The sequence below is a fragment of the Podarcis filfolensis genome (assembly GCF_964270895.1).
Source record: "Podarcis filfolensis genome assembly, chromosome: Z".
Taxonomy (NCBI): Eukaryota; Metazoa; Chordata; class Lepidosauria; order Squamata; family Lacertidae; genus Podarcis; species Podarcis filfolensis.
In genome coordinates this window covers 16047500-16062105 of record NC_139617.1, presented here as the reverse complement: position 1 = coordinate 16062105, position 14606 = coordinate 16047500, and positions in this window count along the sequence as shown.

Here is a 14606-nt window from a genome sequence, read left to right as displayed (position 1 = left end):
CTGGGTTCTGGAAAAGACAACTGTGGATTTTGATTTAAAAGTGCATGCCCTACAAATAGGGAAATATATGCATAGCTTGTTGTTGTTTTTTTGCTTTGCGGTTTTGGGCCAGAAAAAAGCAATCTGGAGTTTAATATTGCACCCCAAAGAGACCAATAATAAATACTGGTAGGGGGATAGGGAATATCTGGCTTTTCAGATGCTGCTGAAATACAACCCGTTATCCCTGGCTGTTCCCCATGCTGGCTGGGGCATTTATATGTTGATGTCCAACAACAACTGAAGGACCACAGGTTTTCTCTATCTAGGGATAGAGAAACCTTATTCTTTCTTACAAAAGATAAACTGCACACTTGCCAGAAAAAAAGTTTGCAGAAGCCTGCCTTACAGCAGGTCTGGCAATTTTTTCATCTAGCCTATTATTGTTTAGACCAGGGTCACCAGCATTGGCTCCTGCACCTGAACCCAAAAAGGACTTGCCTGTAAGTCTGTCGCCACTGAAATAAGCATTCTCTTACAGCCAGTAAAATAGCATGCAGGCTATGCTCAGTGTACTGTGGTGCACACAACAGTTTTTTCCAGTATACAAAAGTGTACATGGAGCATAAAATATTGGCCATCTTTCTTCTACAATGTCTAGCAGTAGCTCTACATGAGAGTCAATCAAAGGTCTTTCTTCATAACCAGAGATACTGGGGGTTGAACCTAAGAATATCTGGCTCAAAATGTGGCTATCCAGCTACTGTCTGCAGTCGGGTGACTGCAGATATTCCACTTAATCCTAGATTGTACCTGTTTCACTGGCAGAAAGTGAGTTCCCAGGCCTATTTCCCTACATGGTTTGGGCCCAGGTTACCTGAAGAACTGCCTGCACCCATATCAACCTGCCCATACCCTGAGACCAACATTAGAAGTCTTCCTCAGATGCTCACCAGTTGATGGCCACCGATAATAAGAGCCTTTGCAGCAGTGCCCCCTGCAGTTGTGGATCTTTGTGTCTCTGCAATGCTTAATAGGGCTTTGTAGACCTACTTCTTTTCACTGCCTTTTAGTGAGTTGTATATATTGGAGATGTTGTGCTGCGGGTCCTTGAATTTTAATTTGATTAACTTTCTTTATTAGATGAAATTATGGAACTATTCCCCCCAACCTCCCCACCCCACCCCATTTGTTGTATCTGCTGTAAACCAGTTTTAAATACAGTGGAAACCACCATTGGGAGAAAATATCTCAACAGGTAGGGTACCTATTGATTAATTTAAAAAATAATATGCATGCACTATTACTAATAATTCATAATTGTTTTACTTCTGAACTGTATTCCCTCCTTAAATTTCATCACATTGCACATGGGAAAGGGTGGATGGAGGGAAGACAGCAATGAACAAAAACATGACTAGATTTTCAGGGAAGACGGACTGCTCATGACAGGGAAATGTATTCCCATTCTGAACTATGGACTTAATGGTTGTATGGAGGAGCCCCCTCTTAGACAGCTGTGTGTGTCATTTTACTTGAAATGCTGTAAGTAGAGATAGTGAAGAAATTTGATTCAGCTTGCATTTAAAGGTGAGCATACCTAATTCATGCTTTCTGAAACAATGCAGAAACTGAAACAAAGCCGTCCTTTGGGAATTCACAGTTTTCTGAATTTTTCATTGTAGATCTCCAGCCAATCAAAAACATATATACAAAAATGCATACATTGTTGAAAATGGAGTACAAAGAATACACTCTATTAAGGAAAGCCGATTTGTGAATATGAGTATATTAAGGGAAATTGTACCAAAATGCTGATACATTTTCATAAGGACTTTTTTTAAAAAAATGCAAACAGATGTAGAAATGTGGAAAACAGAATCATAGAGTTGGAAGGGACCATGAGGGTCATCTGGTCCAACTCCCTGCAATGGAGGAATCCTTTGCCCAATGTGGGACTCAAACCTATGACCCTGATATTAAGAGTCTTATGCTCTACCAAGTGAGTTATCCTGAGTTCTGTTAAGAGTGGAAAAATATGAAATGGAGAGAAACCAGAACTGGCACCTCCACCCACCCCTAGTGGTAAGCCATCAGTGCTAGATTTGGTGGCCCTCTTGCTCATTCTGCTGAGTGGTGCTCTTGGACTTCTACCCGAAAAGCCTGACCTGATGGCACCATTAATCAAGTGTAGATCCAAAACTGATGTAAAATGTAAAAACTGATAATGTAGATTCAGTGCCGGTACTGCGTGCCCTTGAGTACTTCCTTAAAAAAAGCACTGTGTAAATTTACCCATAGTGTTTTCTAAAATGAATTCATCTTATTGAGTCGCAAGAGGCTAGCAAGACCAGACAGGTTCCTAAGCAACATGCACATATATATATAATCATTCTGCATGGAACAAAATACGTACAGTGGTACCTCAGGTTACATACGCTTCAGGTTACATACGCTTCAGGTTAGACTCTGCTAACCCAGAAATAGTGCTTCAGGTTAGGAACTTTGCTTCAGGATGAGAACAGAAATTGTGCTCCGGCGGCACGGCAGCAGCAAGAGGCCCAATTAGCTAAAGTGGTACCTCAGGTTAAGAACAGTTTCAGGTTAAGGACGGACCTCCGGAGCGAATTAAGTACTTAGCATGAGGTACCACTGTATTATAAAACTGTGTTGTGGTACTTAAGGAACATTTACGAAAGTACAGGATGCCTTTTGCATTTATCTGTACATATCTGCTGAAATCCCTTCCTGATCAATATAAAACTGATCCAGGGGGAGGTGGGATTTGGAAACAAATTGGCAGTGCAGTTGGGCCAGAATTGTTGTAATTGCTTGCCCTGGTGAGCAACCAGGGCGCTGAATTCTGCACCAGCTGAAGCTTCCAAGCTATCTTCAGAGGCATCCCTGCGTATGAAGCGTACAAAGACTCTCCTCCCTGGAAGAGAGGGGAGTGGTTGTGGGCGGGAGCCCGAGCTCCGCCCCTAGCAGGGGGCGTTAGCCCCCTGCCTCCTCCTCTCACCTGGCTGGCGCCCACGCCCCTCGGCAGGCACCCAACCAGGTGCCTCCGAGGGGGCGTTTACAGCAGCCTTTTGCCTCGGTGCCAGCCTCTCCTCAGCCTCATTCTTCTCCGTCGTCTCGTCGCGAGTCACCCACCCTCCACTCCCTTTGAGCTCAGGGTCTTAGTTTATTGGCTTTGCTATGGACCTTAGGTTGGTCGCCCTGGTTGTCCAGGGGGCCTGGTAGGAATTTTTCCATTTGGCATTAGGCTTTTTGGTTTTTTCGCCTACCTCGTAGCAATCGTCACAACTTTTGTGGTATTGGTGGGTAGGTTAGGCATTGGAATAATGTGTTGTGGTGTGTCGAAGAGCTAGGTGTGGCCATCGCCTATGCCTTCATTTTTTTTTTTTTTTAAATAATATTTATTGAAGTTTCCAAAATACAGAAAGAGAAGAAAAGAAATTATGAAGATACATTCAGAACCTTATTTTCAAACATCCACTTTCTGGGACTCCCCCCTTCCCCCACCCCTACCGTATTCCCCTTTCATATTGTTGTTTCCACAAGTTCTGTTTCTAATTTAAAGCACAATTTATATACCCCATTGTTCAAATTTAAATTTATACAAACCTTATGCAACACCCTTGATAAAAAAAAAGCAAAAGATCTCTCCCCATAGCCCACCCCCTTTTCTTTCCACAATGTCCCCCTTTTTTCCCATTAAAGTAAAAGCACACAGAATAAAAGTATAAAAAAATAAGAAATATATTAGAAAAAAGAAAACCAATTCAGAAAATAGTTGCAAGCCTTTGGATTCTAATTCTCCCTCCCCTTCCCCGGTTTAATTTCCCTTATCCTCCAATCTATGTTTCCAGCCTGGAAGTCTTAAGTCCATCAATCCCATTTTTCCCCCAACTCCTTGCAGAATTATTTCCCATTTTTAGGATTACTTTTTAAAAATTAATTCCTAAATCTTTAAAAATGTCAAATTATAAAATTCCCCCCATTGTTCTTTCAAGGTTATAGTCCAGCTTCCTCTTGTTCCGCTGCTAAAACTTTCTTATTCAGAAGTTTAGTAACTCTACATGGGTTGTTGTTATTCAGGAACAAAAACTTGCGTTCAGTCCCTTCCTTCTTCAGTAAAGTATTCTGTTGTCTCCTTTTAGTCTAAACACCCTGTAGACGAGATTCAGTTTCAGTTTTGCAGCTTTCCCAGGAGATAACCAGTTCTGTGAAATTCCGAAGTATTGTATTTTTCCCGGCTTACGCCCATCTTTGTAATGTCCCGAAGCTCCTCTAGGGGGGTTGTTGTAGCTTTGTTTCCAAAAATCCGATTGTTCTCCGTATTTTCGCCATTTTGTATTCAAGTCTTAACAAATTATATCAAGTTGTAACAAATTTGACCAGCAAGGTCCTTGTAATAAAATCCTCTTTAAAATTCCGACTTTGACAGCTACTTTGACAGCTGTCAAAATCACCGGCTCTTTTCACCAGGCTCACTCCTCAATCGCCCCGGTTCCCAGGGAGGGGGGTGCATTTTCCTTCTCCTTCAATTCTTCCTCCAGCACAATTCTTGTACTTCCCCATCATGGAATTCTTGATTTTAGCAAAGATACCGTTCTTTTTGGGCCTTGGCTTCCCAATCCTTGTTTTAAAATGTCTACAATAGGGAGGGGGACTGACTTCCTTTTTAGATCCCCCCCCGCTCGTCTCAAATCCAAAAAATTTTTCTTCTTTTAAACCCGATTTCCAATTTACTCACGGGTTGTTGTTAAAAGTCCAAATTCTCAATGGAAGAAGTCAGCGCTCTCCGCCGGATGGCATGCGGCTTCGCTCGGCAGGGATGGCAGAGGACTCAAAGCACCACGCTTCTCCCCGGCACCCGATCCGTAGCCTTTAAAAAGGCTCCTTCACGAGTCGGGAGGGCGCTAGCGGTGCTAGCCGAGTCTCCAAGTCCACGGCCCCCGTGGCCGTGGTTTCTAAGGGTCTCCGCATCGCCGGTGCGGTAAAACCCAGCCCCTGCCGAGCCGGCTCCCTCCGGAGCTCGGAGGGAGTCCGCCATTCGGCGATGGCGCCAACCCGGAAGTCCATCGCCTATGCCTTCAATTTTTGGGTATTCCGTTAAAGGAATCTGGCGGTCGTGTACTCTGTCCGATGCCTGCTTGACGGGAGGCCATGGCACGACCCTCGGTGACATCAGGGGAGAGCCTATAGTTGGATTAGCATCAACAGGCTCCACCTACTGGTGAATAAACCCCCTTGTTTTAGACATCCAATGCCTAAGCCAATACCTTTTCACTGCTGTAATCAATAAAGTTGTGGCCTTTTTCTTGCCCATTAACCTTATATCACGTGTCCTTGCATATTTATTTCACATTGTGGGGGTTGGGTCCTCGAACCACAATATACTCCAAAACTCCAGATGACCCCACTCAGCAGTTTCAAGTATATTGCATAGGGGATAAAACTGAATCTTGAGGAACCATTGAAGGCTCATGGGGCTATATTTGGATGGAGTGGATTGGCCAAATTTATGGAGGGTAAGGCTATCCGTGGCTACCAGCCACAAAGGCTATACTCTGCGTCCACTATCAGAGGTACTATGGTTTTGAATCTCTGCTGCTGGGAAAGTGGGAGTGTTGCTGCACTCAGGTCCTGTTGAGGGTTTCCCAGAGGCACCTGGTTGGCCACTAGATGCTGGACTAGATACGCCTTAGTTCCAGCAGAGATCTTGTTTTCTTTATTTTTTCTGACAACCCCATAAACTGGAGCTGGTCTTGTAAAAGTCATAATCAATCTTGAATAAATATCATCTTCCTCAGGGTGACAAAGCCAAATCTTCTAAGCCTCTTCTCTGATGGAAGTAAGCTTATTCTCTGACCTTTGCTGTTGCCCTTTACATCCCCCCTCCCAATTATTTCAAATCCCTTTTGCTAGAATAAAGATTGCATTCAGGGTATTCAGAGTGTGGGTATGGATGGTTTTATATTGTGGCATGTTCCCTGTGCTTTTCTGGAGCATGTTCCTTTAAGTTTAACATTTGGACTGCTGCCCTAACCCGCATTCAGATTGTCAATGAACCATGTAGATGGCTATTGAAATCTTTTGCAGGAAGGCTGATAACTACTTTCATTTATTTATTTTTTACATAGCAATTATATTTCTTCATGGCACTGCTCTTTTTTCGCATCAGTAATGGGCATAGAATTTTTTTGGTGAGCTTTATCCATTTTTGTAACAGCATATAGCTGCATGCTGTTTGTGACCTCTGTGTCAATACAGAGTTTGCACTGTTCGGCAGTTTTCCCATCCCACTCTTCACACTTGCTAACAATGGGGGTCAGTGTGTGACAGACCCTGGTGCTACTTAATGCTCCAAACAAGATGATATTGCTTTTCTGTTTGGGCAAGATTACTGCAAGCATTCAACAATGTTGAGGATTTTAATTAGCATGGCGCCCACATTTTAAAAAAACCATTCCCTGTCATCTAATAAGAAAAGAAATTGCATTCGAAAATTATTAGAGGGAAGTATTTGAGGAAATTCTCATAGCTAGGGGGGCAGGGTTTTTGTTTCACTTATGCATCCCTTCGGAGTGCGGGGATTTTGTTGTGTTTACCTGACTTTCAAGGTGACCAAAAGGTGATTGTGGCTGTCCTTTTCTGCACTCTTGATTATTCAGTCTTCTCAGGTGCTCACACAGTTCCTGAAAGCCCAATGACATCCTCAGCTAGGTTTTCCTAAAAGGACAGAGAGGCTGTCTACCATCTGCCTCAGAATTGCTACGGTAATTGTTGATGATGGTGAGATTTTCTTCTTCAAAATGTGGTGGGGTTATCCCCCTCTTTTTTAAAATGTAAAAGGACATCCTTAAAAATGAAATCAGTGAGTACACATTCTTCAGGCACTTACTAGCCAGGTTACCCAGCTTCCCATACTTCAGTCAATGTCCAGGAGGAGAAATCATGATGTATTTCCTCCCATGGAGCTTTCTCAGATCATGAAGCCTGGGTGACCAGCAAGGTCACAGAACATGTGGAAAATGCTTAAAGGAAATAGGTGAAGGAAACACCACGAGAAAGGGCAGATACATTCAGTTCACATATAAAGGTGAACCAACCTTGATTTGTACTTTTTGGGCTTCTGGGCTTCTAACTGAAACACAACAATCCTTCAAAATTGACATCCGAATTTTACAATGTTGCACTCCAGCCAAGCAACGTGTCCAAAATTGCATAATCTAGTAAAGTTGTTGTTGTTGGCATAAAAAATGCATCTATTCATCAAAATTGCAAAAAAAGGGAGGGTATTGGGCAAAATTACATACAAACGTGTAGAGGATCATAGTAAAATGCTGGTGAGTTTTCACGAGGAAACTCATTTTCATAAAAATAAAATCTCAAACTGATGTTGAAATGCAGAGAATCATGGACTTATAGAATTGTAGTTGAAAAGGACACTGAGGGTCATCTAGTCCAACCCCCTGAAAAGCAGGAATCTCAATTAAAGCAGTCATGGCAGGTGGCCATCCAACCACTGCTTAAGAACTTCCAAGGAAGAAGAGTCTACCACCTTCCAAGGGAGTCTGTTCCACTGTTGAACAGCTCTTACTCTACTTTGCTGTAACTTGAAGCCAATGGCTTGGCTCCTGCCCTCTGGAGCAGGAGGAAACAAGTTTGCTCCATCCTCCAGGTGATATCTTCCTCCCTTAAGATATTTGAAGATGGCTATCATCTCCTCTCAGCCACCTGTTATCCAGGATAGACATACCCAACTCCTGCAACTGTTCCTCATAAGGCTTGTTTTCCAGACCCTTGACCATCTTAGTTGTCCTCCTTTGCATACATTCTGAAGTTAAGATGGGGGGGGGATACAATCTGAGAGAAACTGAAATTGACAGATTTGCCCATCAGAGAGCCACATTGCAATTATAGGGTCAGATATAATCTGTATCCACCAAAAATTTTGAAGAGATTTTGAAGCACCGTGTGGTTGAAGCAGAAAAACAGAAGCCTCCTTTGCAGGAGAGGAGAAAAAAAAATCAGGAAATTAGAGGACAGGTTCTGGCACAACACTAATTTTAGTGACATTGCAAATGACTGAGGGAAAACATTGAAAGGGGCAAGGCGACAGCCAAAGAAAAATTGCAGTGACAGTTGCTTTCCTTTTTCTAACAGGTCCTTGCTCTTGGGAAAGGCAAGTTGGATTGATCTTACAAACAGATATGGGAAAAGTGGTCAGCTGCCATGTTAAACACTACTGGGGCTGCATTTATCATCCCTTCCCAGATATTCATGAGAGCACATCAGTGAGCTGAGAGCAGAGGAATTTTATGTGATGAATATTTGCCTTCAAGGGCAGGCGGGGACAATCCTCGCGGATTCAGAGGGATAAAGCTGGTGCATTTGCTGCAAACAAGGGCAGGTGAGCAGCACATCAGGGCAGTGAGGATGATAACACAAGTGACCTTTCTTAGGCCGGTGACAATAGTCCCATTGTATACAACAGCAGCTCCGTCAGCCGATGCATTGGAGATCACAGCTTCAGCCTGATCTTATGGAAAATCTGGGTCAGACAAACAGTCCTCCCAGCTCAGAGAGGTGAATCAATTATGCGGTGTCACAACCTGAGATATGGAATTACATGGTTAGAGCATGACCTTAACAAAGAGTCATAAATGATATTTGCTGGGGAGTAGGGTGGGGGAATCAACCACATGCAATCATTGTTTCTTTGAACCAGGTCAGAGTACACATATGGGCAAACTGCAAACCAGAGGCTGCTCATTTTTAATGCAGCCCCAACCTCCTTCAAATGCCCCATTATGCCACTCCATCAGAGTTCCTTCCTTCCTATTCACTTCCTCCTTATTTTTCCTGATTTCAAAAAGTTGTTTTCTCTCTACATAGTTTCAGAACTATTGGAATTGTATGTGAAGCAAGCAATCATATTGGCTGTGAGTCCTGGAAGACCTGCTCCCTGCCTTGCAGGCCTTTTCCCACTTGACCTTGGAGTGCAGGGCCCTGACTGACTCCAGCTACAAAAACTGAGGCTGCTGAACAGACTTTTCCACTATAGGCAGCAGAGCACAGAAAGAGTTTTCACATAAGCTAATGTGAACATGGGACGTGGGTAGGGCCGTGGTCTAAACCACAGAGCCTAGGGATTGCCAATCAGAAGGTCGGCAGTTCGAATTCCCGCGACGGGGTGAGCTCCCATTGCTCAGTCCCAGCTCCTGCTAACCTAGCAGTTTGAAAGCACACCAAAAAGTGCGGGAAGGAGGGACACGGGTGGCGCTGTGGGTAAAACCTCAGCGCCTAGGACTTGCCGATCGCATGGTCGGCGGTTCGAATCCCCGCGGCGGGGTGCGCTCCCGTCGTTCGGTCCCAACCTAGCAGTTCGAAAGCACCCCCAGGTGCAAGTAGATAAATAGGGACCGCTTACCAGCGGGAAGGTAAACGGCGTTCCGTGTGCTGCGCTGGCTCGCCAGATGCAGCTTGTCACGCTGGCCATGTGACTCGGAAGTGTCTGCAGACAGCGCTGGCTCCCGGCCTCTAGAGTGAGATGAGCGCACAACCCTAGAGTCTGTCAAGACTGCCCCGTACGGGCAGGGGTACCTTTACCTTTACCAGCGGGAAGGTAAATGGTGTTTCCATGCGCTGCTCTGCTTTTGCCAAAAGCGGCTTAGTCATGCTGGCCACATGACCCAGAAAAACTGTCTGCAGACAAACACCGGCTCCCTCGGCCTGTAAAGCGAGATGAGCACCACAAGCCCAGAGTCATCGTCGACTGGACTTGACTGTCAGGGATCCTTTACCTTTACCTAATGTGAACATATGAGTGGTCAACAGCAAAGGGAAATATGGTTTCATATTAATTTGAAGCAGGGCTTTATTCAGCTGGAACTCACTGGAACTAAGTTCTGGCACCTCTCAGACAGGCACCATTGCCATTATAAGAGAACAAGGGAGGTGTTCATGGTGAGTTCCAGCACCCCCTTTTCTAGAAAAATAGCACTAATTTGAATGTATTTATTTGAACGTAGTCCCAGTTCCTCAGGTTCAGTTACAGAGAAGCAAAGCAAAATGAACCCAGTATGGGACAATATGCAACAGATTGAGATCTTTCTGTCCTGAGCCTCTCAATTTAAGCATGGGACTGTCCACAAATATTTCTATGGTGTGATAATGGCCGCTCTGCACTGCATGCCTGAACTGGAACCACTCTACTACAGAGTTTTGGCAGCTTTTGACTCCATACGGTTTAGCTTTCTTTTCCCCTAAATGCAGATTGCCTGATGGCGTGTAAGATAGCTAATTAGATATAAATATCTACCAGCACCCAAATACAAAGGATCATACAGTGAGCAGCTGTGATGCTCAATAAATGGGTTTTGTGTGTGTGAAATGCGGCAATTCAGACACTTTCTAATTTTGAAAATGAAGGCTTGGTTTTTTTCTTTCTCTGTCTGAAAATCTCTGTTTTTGTGGGTAGATTCAATTAAATAAAGACACTTTTGGCGGCAGTGGCTTTCAAAAAACCTCCATAAAGCAGGGATAAAATGTAAAGGTTTCCCTGGGTTTTGTGTAGGATATAGAGAAAGGTTTTGTGCTGAATCTTAGCATTCATGGATGAGAGCATACAGAAAATAAAAAGTAAAAAGCCCCCTAAAAATCCTGATGGTGAAGCTAGACAAAAGGGTATAGAACAGGAATAACAGCAATTAGAAAAGACAACACTTTTTGAAATATACTCAGAGTCGCAAAGTGATTTCATGCTCTTTATTCAGCTCATAGTGGTGAGGAAGAATGAATGAAAGTCCCCTCAAGGTATCTGCTTTATATACATTATTTACACAATGGGCGGCACATGATTGGCTAATTCCGGAATTCTACTGTAAGCCAATCAGGTTGTGGATTCACTTCTATCTGGAGCATGATTGGGTGGTTCCTGCCAACCAATCATACTGCTGCATTGTTCTAGGACCAATCAGACTGCTGCATTCTGAATCCTATTGTTCTAGGACCAATCAGACTGCTGCCTTTTGGATCCTATTGTTCTAGGACCAATCAGACTGCTGCAGTTTGGATCCTATTCAACTCAGTACATAACACTTTTCTTAGATGTTACCTTAAAAAGGGGATTTTGCTTATTCAACACAAGAGCCTTGCAGCTTTGCAAACTTAAGGAATGCATGCTGACTGCTACTTTGTTCTTTCATGTTCCCAGTGCGAATACATTGGGCACGCCCCTCCATTCAGGAAATTTAGTTATTTCAACCAGTCAGGGATTGGAAGCCTTTGGCCCTCCAGATGTTGCCAGACTACAACTCCCAGAATCCAGAATTCATTAGCCATGCTGGCCAGGGTTCATGGGAGCTGCAGTCCTGCAACATCTGGATGGGCCAAAAGTTCTGAAGCCCCGAACCAGCCCATTGTTTACAAGAACGGTCTGGTCTCTACACATGCAGCAGTATGAAGTGGTAGAGTACTAAGGTAGCAAAATGACTGTACCATTTTGGACTCCAGGTGTATGGGGCTGAAGTTTTTAACATGCTTTTAGAAAAGGAAATACTTCCCTGTGAGTGATGCATGCATGCATACATACATAATTTTACTTGTATGACCCCTTTCCACAGTTCCAACCAGGCTCAAGGTGGTTTACAACATGAAAACAATATGCAACTGCAACATAACAAAAGCAGTCCTAAACATAAAAAACAGAACCAAACTGAATAATTTTCACATAAATCACAAAATCTAAAATAAAGATACAGAAAACCAACAGCAACAACCCCCCCAACAAACAACACCCCGCCCCAACATCCTAGCCTAAGAGTTTGTTCAGCAGCTTCTGCTTTTGTAGCTGGAGTCAGTCAGGGCCCCACCCTCCCAGGTCAGGTGCAAAAGGCCTGCAATGAAGATAGCAAGTTTTCCGGAGTCAAAACCAGGATGAATGAACTAGCCCATCAAGGGTATAAATTCTAGCCTATCCTACTCTTTATTGTGCCAGCTTTCCATTTTCAGGGAACTTGGGACACCAGCCTGAAGTGGTACAATCCATCCTACCATTTCATGGGTCTACCATCTCACTGCGCTTTGTGTGTAGGCCAAGCCAAAACCAGAGCCAAAATAGACATTGCACTAAATATGTGGCTACCACCCAAAACTGAGATCCCACATTTACTGCAGCTCCCCTCACTGGCTGCCAATGTCTATTAGAACTGTTTATTTTATTTAGATATTTCCAATATTTATACTTTGGTATATATACCAAATATTTATATTTATACTTCACAAGAAGACTCCCTGGAAAAGACCCTGATGTTGGGAAAGATTGAGGGCGCAAGGAGAAGGGGACAACAGAGGATGAGATGGTTGGACAGCGTTCTCAAATCTATCAACATTAGCAGGACCGTCTTTACCTGGGGGTGCAAGGGGTGCGGGGCACCCAGGTGCCGAATTCTGGGGGGCGCCAGGCACCCGCAACTGAAGCCTCCTAAGTCCCCGTCCCTACCTCCCCAGGCAGGGAAGCCCCTGTTCTCTCCTCCCAACCACCACCTCTTTTTCCACCTGTGCTGCCCCTCCCCTCCCTCTCTCCTCCACCCCCCAGCCTCGCCAACCTGCTTTGCTGGGCTTGGCAAGACAGAGGTGAGCAAGGGAGCGAGCCACAGGATTCCTGCATTCTCTCTGGGTGTCAGCGTGTGCGGCTCGCACAACTTTTGACTTTCTCTCCTCCCTCTAGCTAAAGCTCAGCTTCAGCAAGCCCGCCCCTCCACGGCTTCCCTATTCCATCACCAAAAAATGGGGGGGGGGGAGCCTTATCCGAAAATCCAGAGAGAGCACAAGGCAGGAAAAAAAGGCGCCGGGGCGGGGAGGGGGAATGGGAAAGACATATAAATAAATAAACTGACTCCTCTCTCTCTCTCTGGGTAAGTTATTCAGTGGATTGCAAGGGAGTGTCTCGCGTCCTGGGGTCGGGGCTGATGGGGGCAAGAGACAGAAGGGTGGGGTGGTGGCGGGTTAGAGTGAGAGAAGGAGAGGGGAAATATAGAAAAAGCAAGAGGAGAAAGATCAGGGTGAGGGTGAATTGAATGGTGAGGAGCGAGCAGGGTGGGGTGGAGAGAGGTGGAGAGGGGCCTTGCTTTGTAATGTTGCAAAATCCAAGCAGACAGATCTTTCAACAAAGGATCCTGCAACAAAGAAAACTCGGGCGTAACTAATAGCAGGAGAGAGAGTTATCTCTCTCCCACCCTGCCCCATATCTTCCCATCCCAGCACCTTAGTAGTTTTAGCAGCTTAGCCAAACCAGGTTAACCTTTTGGTGGATGGGATGCCAGCTAGGGGGTATGACAAAATGGCAAGCGGCACAGGCTCCGTGCTGCCTCCCCTGCCAGCTTGTTTTGGCCTGTGCACACTGCGCCCTGAGCACTGCATGACCATTGTGGTTTTGGCGTGGCGAGCAGCAGGTTTCTTTGCAGACTTAGCCTCTGGCAGCTCGCACTCTGAGCATTGGGTTTTGTTGCTGTTGTCAGTGCTGCCCCTTCATCCCGCAACCGTCCTCTTCTTAAAGGTAAACAACTCTGGCAACTTTTTCCCAAAAAAAGGTCAACAACTTTGGGGGCTAAACTAAATTTGGCGCTGGGCGGATCTTTGCACCCTGGTGGCTAAAGACGGCCTTGAACATGAGTTTGACCAAACTGCGGGAGGCAGTGGAAGACAGGAGTGCCTGGCGTGCTTTGGTCCAGGGGGTCACAAAGAGTCGGACACGACTAAACGACAACAACAACAAAGCAGGTAACAAAAAAATGTACAACTTACTTAAAATGCCTGCTAAATTTAAAAAGGTCTTCATTAAACATCTAAAGTTAAACAAGATGGGGACCTGCCGATTTTGAGACAGAGTTGTGATCACAGAATTGAATGCACAACTCAAGGTGGTGTGCATCTGAGCCATGGGGGACCAGAGACCCTCCCCAAGTTCTCACTTTGCACTAAGGAGAAATGCATTAAATTTCCAAATGCATGAAGACAAATGTATGGAGTGAGCAGATCAATGGATGAGGAATGGCGTGCTCTTCTGTGAGATTTGCAGTCCAGTGAATTTTGAAGTGCAGTTCTCCAGCAAAGCCATGTGTACAAAAATGCATATTATAGGTAAGTGTGCATAAAACTGAAAAAATAACAAAACTGCATGTTATATTAAGGAAAATATGTGATTCGGGTAGAAAAGGCAAAAATAAGAGCACTAGGAAAAATTCACACTGGAACACTGGCAAGTTTTCATGAGGATTTTTTTTTAAAAAAAGCGCCTGATGCAGAAATGTGGAAAACTGAACTTTTAAGATTAGAAAAACAAGAAACAGAGAGATACCAAAACTGCCAGGTTGGTCTATCTGTAGTGACTGTCTACTCACTGCAAATAAGTCCCCTTGAATTCATGGAGGGTGGCAAGGCTGAGGTGGGAGGTTGCAAAGATAGCATGCTGGTGCCCACTCCCCACCCGCTGTGTGTTTGTTTAACTAAGGCTCTAAATGCCTGAATAGAGCCACTGTGAAGATATGTTTTTTAAAAAGAATTCATAACACAGTCTCAAACCAGCAATTTTTGTTGAACTGCTCATTTCATTG